Source organism: Elephantulus edwardii, unplaced genomic scaffold (assembly GCF_000299155.1).
Source record: "Elephantulus edwardii isolate Elephantulus edwardi_28Jun2011 unplaced genomic scaffold, EleEdw1.0 scaffold00001, whole genome shotgun sequence".
In the NCBI taxonomy this organism is placed as follows: Eukaryota; Metazoa; Chordata; class Mammalia; order Macroscelidea; family Macroscelididae; genus Elephantulus; species Elephantulus edwardii.
In genome coordinates this window covers 16,911,271-16,920,599 of record NW_006399751.1, presented here as the reverse complement: position 1 = coordinate 16,920,599, position 9,329 = coordinate 16,911,271, and the positions used below count along the sequence as shown (strand labels likewise).

General features: G+C 37.1%; 1 pseudogene; it reads right to left on the bottom strand.

Moving 5' to 3' along the window:
• Positions 1–5,871: 5,871 nt before the first annotated feature.
• LOC102870026 lies at positions 5,872–6,834 on the bottom strand (annotated as a pseudogene).
• Positions 6,835–9,329: the final 2,495 nt, after the last annotated feature.

Here is a 9,329-nt window from a genome sequence, read left to right as displayed (position 1 = left end):
AAAAAACAAAACAAAAAGATAATTATAGTACTGGAGATAGAGTTCAGATTGGAAGTCAATCAAAATGCGGAAAATTAAAGGAAAAGGATCGGTGAAAGAGGGAATGATAGTTAGGTGATTGACACAGTGACTGCTGCAATGTGTCAGGATGTGTAAGGGTGGCCAGGTTTGTTTTCATAGGGTCACTATTGGTCATATTCAATTTGACAGCACCTAATAACAACCTAACAACTTTGTTTTGAACACAGAGAGATCAATAGTTTTACTTTAGATGACTAGTTGCAAGCTTTTAAGACCCCCAGCCACTACTTATAAAAAAATAAGTTGTAGAACATTCTCTTTGTGGACTACGTTATACCAGCTGACCTCAATGTCTCCCAACACTGTGGTTCCAGAACCAGTAATTTATTCCCTAACGGTGGTTGGTTATATTTAAGAAGATTACAAATATTACTAATATTAGTTATATTAGATTTCAATAGTACCTGTGGCAATTGGTACTATTGTGACTAAGGCATTAAGTTTTAAGAATTGTTTGTGAGTATGATAATAATTATAATCAGCCTTCTTCTGGAGGAAACAAGAAACATGAACAAAGAAATCTGTGAATAATAAATGTTTTATTCACTCTCCTCTAATGCATTCAAGATAGTTCTTGTGGCCTAGTGTATAGATAGTGGCTAACTCACAGGGCTTGCCTTCCTGGTCATTTGAATCCACCAGTAACTCCACAGGAAAAAGTTAGGCCTTTTCCTCTTATGTTATTTACAGCCTCCAGTACCCCCTGGAGGATCAATTATGAGTCAGTTACAGCTCTATGGCATAGAAATGATGCTTTCAGATTCTCTTTGACCTCAATAGTCATTTATCAGTACACTCTTTCAAATATGATATGAAGAAGACTAGATCCCCTTTCCCTCATATACCTGTGAATGATTTGGAGATGATGGTACTGAAATGTTCCCCTCTAATATAGATATTGCATTAAAAGTTTTCTTTTTTTTTTTTTAATGGTACCAACAATGAGATTTATTATGTTAGGAAGTTGGAAAGTGGTGAAAGGCAAAAAATATTACCCAATATAAATCCAAGTTGTAGTCAAGCAGTCCCAATGCTTAATTTTTAATAAATTCAAGCTCCAATTTCAGTTCAGCAGCCAAATTCAAATCATCCAGCAAAGTTTGTCTCAGAGCACTTATAAGTTTCCTTCAAGTATCCAGCAAGAACAGCGAACCTTTCAACTTTGAGAATTTGAGAATTTCAACCCTTCAAATTTGAAAAGCCTCAGGTCACACCTTTACACCATTTTTCCACAACAATGCCACAGATGAAGAGATGTTTCATTCTGAGAGCTAGTGTTGATTGTTGTGACCTGATGGTTTGCTTTGGACTGGACTTTTGTTTATATATGCAGATTCAACTGTAATAGAAGATGCTTCAGAGAAAAAAGACATGCTAACGTGTTTCCTCAAAGTACTGGTTTGATAAGACTGGGCAAATCAAAAATTGGCTATCTAACATGGGAGGAGGGGAGATTAAATAAAGAGTAAAACAGCTGATTTACATATTCTTCAAAATATAAATGATGGTGAGAGGAAGGCTGATCCTTCAAATAATTAGAAATAATGGATAAGAAAAGCCAGAGAATGGATTGTGGTATTATCCTAAAAGTTGGCTTTTTCTTAGCCACCTCAGTTAGCTGCCTCTGCTCTCCACCTACCTTAACTGCAGACACATGCATGCTCTTGCAGATCAGCATTTTCTTGACAATCAGCATCAGCTGTGGGACTAGAATAAGAGAAAAAGTGTATCCTACACTGGGAAGCAAAAGTTGAGGTGAGCAAGACTTGTGGCAACAAGACTGTGATGAGAGCAAGACCCTGGTGGTGGAGCAACTGTGGCATTGTTAAGTTTTCTTGATAATTCTAACACTTAAAGAAACCTACGTGTGGATGGTAAGACTTAATGTTGCATATTTTGAACATATTATTAAGAGGAATAAAGTCTTGAGAAAATATACTTGGCAACAGACTCAGCAATGGATTGAACACAATAGCTGTAAACATGGGCTCAACCCAGCAGTGGTTGTGAGAATGGCACAGGATTGGGCAGGATTTCGCTCTAATCCATAGGATCACTGTGAATCAGAACCAATTCAACAGCATCTAACCACAACATGCTTGGACACCATTCAGCAGCAATCATGTCTGTATTAACCCAGCCCATCAAAAAGAATCAATTAGAACAAAGATCAACTGTCAGAATGCCAAAGGAAAACCTGGAAAAAGTTCTAGTTGACCTATTTATTACAGCTAATTCTGATTTTAGCGAAAAATGAACCAAAAAGCCCACTGATGACAAAGACAGAAGAAACAAAAGGTATGAGAGGAGAAACAATTTAGACACTATAGCAAGGTGATATTTTCTTCAACCAACATTTTATGTAGCAGTTTCAAACGACCTTCCAATTTTTCAATAGCTTTGATTTATGGAAATAGTGGTTATGCAATTTCCACACATTGTGCTCTGATCACAACACAGAGGCAACAATAAAAAGAAAACAACTAAACATACTTGAGCCTGGAGATTTTGATAAGCTTTCACTTCATCCCCAAAGGTTTTTTAAGTTTCTATTTTTCTTAGAGCAACTGGCATATTCCTACTGAGCACTAAACAGATATGCATGAACACAGCAAACTTTTTCTTCATTGTTATCTATGGCACCAGTAATGGTTAATCTAGTTGAGGAAAATTAACCAAAGAATCCACTGGGCTATGAGAATTCAACCGTAGACAGATTGCTGGTCTTTCTCTAAAAAAAAAAAAAAAAAAGAAAGAAAAATTAAAATAAATAAATAAATCTATGCCATCTGTTAGTAAAAGATGAGATGTGTTGGAGAAAATCAGTTGTTTTAGGGCATAATGCTAACCATTCAGTGTGAGATCTCTGGGATGTTCAAGGAGGATTTGGTACAAGGAACAAGCCCCAGGATCAGGTCCCAGCAGTCTTGGCAAGAGAAACAAAGATGATTTCCTCTGCTCCCTATTTTAGTTTTACTCTTTGAAGTCCCAACAGTTTATTTATTATTGCTATTATTTTTAATTTGGCACACTTTGTTTCAGGAATTATCTTAGTTCCCTTTTTTGAAGTGCCTTTTTGTCATTATTCTTTGTTGAGACCGCTTTCTAAAGGACTCTGCATCCACCACCTGTTACCAAATGGGGGCCAGCAGCGTGGCGGGCACTCCTCGCTTCCGAGTTTGCCTGGGAACTGGATGGTGAAGGCAGCAGCAGGAGGAGGGAGAGGTGCAGAGTTGGAGGTAGGTAGCATTTAAAATAAAAATTGCCAAAACAAAGATCAGTAGCAAATTTTCCCGTGCACATGTACTTGGAGAAAGAAAACTAATTTTTATCACCTCTAATTCTCTTACAAGAATTTTTATCCTGACGTATGAAATCTGGGCGATTTCTCCCCACTAAGTTGTCTCCAGATGATCAATCGAATATTGATAATCCGTCACTAGATGGCATTGTGTGGTATTTCTTGACAGCAAAATTGTGGTTTGGACAATTTCGCAAAGTTTTCTTTTTTGGTGTCAATCTAAATGCACAAATTCTGATATTGGCTATTTCCTCTATTTATTTTAGGAATTTGGTTTTGTAAATGTGCATTTTCTTTGTGATACTTTCCTCCTTTGGATGTGTCTTGCTCTTCCCATGAACCCATTGTTTATTAGTCTTAAAGGAACGATGAATTAGTTCTTCTGAGTTTTATCTCATGTTACACAAATGTTTGCTTACAGAGAATTTTCAGGGGGAGAAAAAAAATTCACTCCATCTAGGATGTTGACCTGGACATAGAATTACAAAAAATAAAAATGGAGAAACTTGCTTTCACTAAACCAGACCAGCAAAATTTAACTAAGAAGAGGTGATATCAAGAGAATAATCTAAACTGATCAGGTAAAGTTTCTATAATCTGTGGAAATGACAAAAGAAATATAATAACCACCAATAAGCATAACTGATATATCGTGAGGTAATAACCCATAGTCTATTTCTCTTGACAACACAGGTGATAATCACCATTTATATTTGTTGTATTTCAGTATGATACTGAAGAGTAAATTCCAATTGTTCCCAATTCTGAGTTACTGGTCAAGCAGGATGAGTCAGTCTTTTAAACATAATTATGACCTAGTGACTTGAGAATTTGTAAATGATAGTGAAAAATGCAATGTGCTGTTTGGAGTGATGGTAACAGGTGTCAGATGGTTAGACAAATAGATGAATATGGTATTTATTATTGTTGTTAGGTGCCAATGAATTGACTCCCACTCATATCCACTTAATGAACAAATAATAGAACAAAACACTGAGCAGTCCTATTCCATCTCACAATTGTCCCTACATTTAAGTTTATTGTCGCAGACCCTGGATCAATGCATCTCACTGAGTTGCTTCTTCTTTTTCCCTGACCCTCTAACTTACAAAGCATGACACACTTTTCCCAGGATTAGCTCCTGATAGCATGCTCAAAATATATTAGACATTATTTCACTATCTTCACTTGTAAGGGGTATTCTGATTCTACTTCTTCTAAGACAGATTTGTTCTTTCATCTAGAATTCCACAATATGTTCCATATTCTTTATTAATACCATAATTCAAAAGAATTGTTTTTTATGCCTTTGAGCAGTGGTGCTGGAGAAGAGTATTGAATATACCATAGACTGCTTGAAGAACAAACAGATTCATCCTATAGAAGGTGAAACCAGACTGCTCCTTGGAGGCAAGGATTCCAAAGCTCTGTCTGATATACTTTGGACATGTTGCAATGAGGGGCCAGTCTTTGAAGAGGAACATCATGCTTGGAAGGGTGGAGGGACAGTGCAAGAGAGGAAAACCCTTGATGAGATGATTGGGGTAATGGGTGAGGTATATCAGAGACAATCAGGTTGTCTCACGATCGAGCAGAGTTCAGATATTGTACATAGGGTCTCTTTGAGTTACAGTGACATGATGGCACATAACATATTCATGGTACAGTTTTGAGACAATTGAAAATACAGTGGTTTGATAAGTCATATTTTAGTCCTCAAAGGAATACATCCTAGCTCTTTAAAATCCAGTGAGACCTTTTGCAGCAGATTTACCCAGCTTTCGATGTCTTTACATCACTTGATTTCTTGATGGCCACTTTCTAAGGTGTTGAATGTGGATCCAAGTAAAAGGAGATTCTTGAACACTTTAGTCATTTCTCTGCTTATCATAATGGTGCTTATTCGCCTAATTTTAAGGATTTTTATTTTCTTTATGTTCAAGTTTAATTCATACTGAACACTACAGTCTTTGATCTTCATCAGTAAGTGCTTCAAGTCCTCCTGAAAGTTGTTAATGAGTCTTCCCCCAATGCTAAAGCGGCATTCTTCTTTATATGATCAAGCTTCTTGCATTATTTGTTCAGCATACAGATTGAGTAAGTATGGAGAAAGGCTACAACCCTATTATTCTCACATATACATTTCCTGACTTTAAACCAAGGTGTGTTTGTAATATGATGGATTTTGCCAGCAAAGATTAGCGCATAAGTATTTAGGCTGAAAATAAGGCCTCAATCAATGTAAGCAGAATATTTTTTTTTTAAGAACTACAGGCAATATATTAAAATTCCATTCACAAAACTGAATGAGTGGTATAGCAGCTGTCAACTGCACGGCAGTGATAATAATGGTCACAGTGGCTCAGAAAAAGGTTGTCCTCATGAGAATGTTCCTTTTAGCTACGTGAACTTGACTGACGATTTAAAAAATATTTTAAGTTATAAGAGCGCAGAAAAGTCTGTAGTAGCATATTCTTCCCTGGCAGTTACTAAAACCGTCTGCCACTGCCATAGCTGCTGCTGCTACTTGAACCACCACAGCCACCTTGGTTTCGTGGTTTGGCAAAATATTGACTACCACCACCGTAAGGGCCAGAGCTTCTGCCTCCAAAATTTCCTCCCTTCATGGGTGCAAAATTTGAAGATTAATTGTTGTAATTGCCAAAATCATTGTAGCTTCCACCACCTCCAAAGTTGCTTCCATCATTACCAAATCCATTATAACCATCTCCACTGCCTCCATATCTTCCACCGCCACTACTGCCACCAAATCCACCTCATCCACTGAAGTTTCCTCCTCGACCAAAGTTGTCATTCCCACCAAAACCGCCTCCACGGCCACCACCAAAGTTTCCAGAACCACTTCGAGCTCTCTGGCTGGAAGAGGCACTGGCCATCTCTTGCTTTGACAGGACTTTCCTCACTTCACAATTGTGACCATTCACAGTATGGTATTTCTGAATAACGATTTTATCTACAGAATCATGGTCATCAAAAGTTACAAAAGCAAAGCCCCTTTTCTTGCCACTGCCTCGGTCAGTCATGATTTCAATCACTTCAATTTTCCCGTACTGCTCAAAATAATCTCTTAAGTGATGTTCTTCAGTGTCTTCTTTAATTCCACCAACAAAGATCTTTTTCACAGTTAAGTGGGCACCTGGTCTTTGAGAATCTTCTCTGGAGACAGCCCTCTTGGGTTCCACCACCCTTCTATCCACCTTGTGGGGCCTTGCATTCATGGCTGCATCCACCTCTTCCACAGTTGAGTATGTGACAAAGCCAAAGCCTCTGGAGCGCTTGGTATTTGGATCTCTCATTACCACACAGTCCGTGAGCATCCCCCATTGCTCAGAATGGCTCCTCAGACTTTCATCCGTCGTCTCGAAGCTCAGCCCCCCGATGAATAGCTTCCGCAGCTGTTCGGGCTCTTTAGGAGACTCTGACTTCCACATGGCGGCGGTGGGAATAAACTCTTTTGCGATGCTTCCTCGGCAGCGTTCTCCAGCAGAAAGACGTAAGCAGAATATTTTTAAATAGTCTAAATTAAGAAAAGAGCAAACAGGTATCTTGACTTTATTCTACTGGAAAGAAACATATGGATTTCTTTGTTAAAAATTGCATTATTACTTTCTGTTTAGAGATTTTGTTTGGCATGACCTAAGAGAAAGTCTGGAAGGTTAAAAATGAGTGGGAGTTTAAAGACCAATATACTCAGATACCAAATTTTTTTCTTAGTGATAACTTTTTATTTTTTAGGTTTATTTCACTTTTCTTTCTGTTTCAAGTTCCATTTCAACCCAGTAAGTATGATGTTGGGGCTGTAGTTAGGTGCTCTCAAGTCACCTATGACTCAGAGAGATCCCAAGAACCACAGATTGGAAGCTAGCCCTGTCCTTGGGTCCTGGATAAAATTTTTCTCTAAGGAAACAAAGATGTACACATCATGATATTTTTCATTAAAAATGAAATGACATTTCATCAAAACTAGTCACATGACAAATGATTAAAGATGTTCATAAAAATTTAAAAGGAACTGAATTTTGTCCACTTTTAGAAAGGCAAAATACCTTTAACAGCATTTTTAAACAAAAACAAACTTCCACTTTGATTTAAGAGAAAACAGGAAGTCATGTGTTCCCACCCAAAGTTCCTGCATTCAAAATGCCTCATGGGAAAAAGGCCCAAGATGTTTTTAAGAACCACACTTTTATGTTTCTGCCTATTAACAATGGCATTTCCTGTTTTGACCTCTAACCATACTTGGGCTTATGAAGAAAATAAGAATATGGACTCTTCTTAGCACAGTGAAGAGCATTTGTCCTCCTTTTAGCATGTTCAAAATGAGAGTGTATCCAAGGTACTCCTTAGAGGTAAGGCTGATGAAATGTCATCGCACACACTTTGACCTTGTTGTCTGGAGGGGGCCAGTCCTTGATAAAAGGCATCATGCTGGGAAAAGTAGAGGATCAGAGAAAGAGGAAGAAAGGGAGGGAACAGGAGAGTTAAACAAGGATACCATCACCTGAGAGTGAAAAGCAACTTGCAAGGATCAATAATCAGAGTTCAGATTCTTTACTAAAATCAGAAAATTGTATTTTAGGTAAATTCAATATCATTTAAGCATACAAAAAGAGAACAATGTTTTGGGTTTTGGTGTGTTTTTAGCATGGTATCAAATAACAAAGACATTTTAGAAGGACAAACTGAACTCATTGCGAACATGTTGAAACTGACACATAACTGACCCTCCAATGGGTTTTCTGAGGCTATGAAGCACAAGGGAAGATATTGCCTATTTTTCGTCTAAGGTATAAACAGCATATTCAAACTGGCAGAGAAGCACCTCTTTAGGTTAGTGCACGTCATTATGGATTATGCCACCAGGGCTCCATATTTCAGAATGTAATGTTTTAAAAATTTTCTCTTCATAATTGTTATATGCTGTTGAGTTTACTTCAACTCATAACAACCCTATAAACAATGGATCTGAACCCTGCCCTAACCTGTGCCATCCTCATCACCTCTGATATGCTTGAGCCCATTTCTACAGTCACTACATCGATCCATCTTGTTGGAGGTCTTCCTCCCTTTCACTGACACTCCACCTTTCCAAGCATGATTCCCATTTCCAAGCCCTGGTCTCTTCTAACTACATCGCCCAAATAAGCAAGACTTCATTATCCTGGCTTCCAACGAGCACCCTGTTTGCACTAATACTACTATATATTGAAAAGTTACGCTATTTGAGGTGGATAAAAATCATAGCAAATATTCCATTTTCTGTATCATTGTGAAGATGAAAATTTATAAGAAATGAGAGCATATTTAAACAAAAAACATACACCTTCCTAGAAATTTCCTTAGGAATTCTTGAGGAAATTTATATGTTTTTAGGACACAGAAGAGGATTGTGTTGACTCTTTACATAATTTGTAGATTTTAAAGAAATATTCTCTGAATATAGATGCATCTGATATTAAATATTGGCTTATAATTCAAGTGAAATAGAAATTGATGTTTTTAGAAAGACTTAAATAACTACTTTCTTTATTTAGCAATTTGGACTAGGCCACCAAAGCTTTCTCCAATATAGCAAGAAGAGAATTTGACATAAACATGATGAAAAGAAATTTCTTTAAATTTCATTATTATCATTAATCATCAATCTTGAAAAAAATAAAGAATTCTTGTCTTTTTATGTGAATTCTATATTGATACTGATACCAAATGTTGTTAAAATAATAAAACATTTGCTACAGCAGAAATAAGCAGAACATCCACACAGAGTGCTGTTGGTGTTGCTGATAGCAGTTAGGACTGCTAATATCATTTGAAAATGTATGCAATTTGATGAACTGATGAACATGAGCTTAGTGGGAGACAGAAAATAATCAGTGATAATGAAAAGTCAATTTTTAGTAGAATACATTCTGTTGTTGTTGTTGTT